Source organism: Chaetura pelagica, unplaced genomic scaffold, assembly GCF_000747805.2.
Source record: "Chaetura pelagica isolate M959 unplaced genomic scaffold, ChaPel_1.0 scaffold925, whole genome shotgun sequence".
Classification (NCBI taxonomy): domain Eukaryota; kingdom Metazoa; phylum Chordata; class Aves; order Apodiformes; family Apodidae; genus Chaetura; species Chaetura pelagica.
The window spans coordinates 91,677-92,270 of NW_009953410.1; positions in this window are offsets into that span (position 1 = coordinate 91,677).

The following is a 594-nucleotide window of genomic DNA, read 5'->3' on the forward strand; positions in this document are numbered from 1 at the left end:
ACAGGCTTTCCACTCGGAGCGGGAGACGCGGCAGAGGGCCGGCTGCCACTCTCCTCGCCTGCTCCCCCACTACCGAGCCATGAAGAGCATCTGGAAGGCGGCCGGGCGCCCCGTCTTCGGCGAGCGGAGGATGCCAGGTGGGGTGCCAGGGACGGGAGGATGAGCTTGTCCAAGTGGCTTGGGTGTGGGGGGCTGGGGGGGAGAACTGGTGCCGCGTGGCCACCTGGGCTCCCCTCGATAATCTTTTCCCTCTAGACCGGTGAAGCAGCCCCCCAGGAAGCGCAGGGCAGCCCCTGTGGCCCGCTCTCTGTCCTCACCAAAGCCACCAGGTACCCGTGGGCTCAGGCGACTGGAGTGGGGCTTTTCCTGGCAGTGGGGTGGCTAGGACCCTTCGTCTCCCAGTTCCTGAAGCTTTTTTTCTGCACCCCTTCCCCCTGCAGAGCACAACATTGGTGGGGACACTCCGGGCCCTCTGCTGTCCCCACTGCTCCAGTGTGTAAACCATGAGCCAGAGAGCCGTAAGTACTGGTCTGCCCCGCTGCACCAGGCTGCACGGCCACGGCTCCCGCCCAAGACCATGCCCGCATGCGGGGG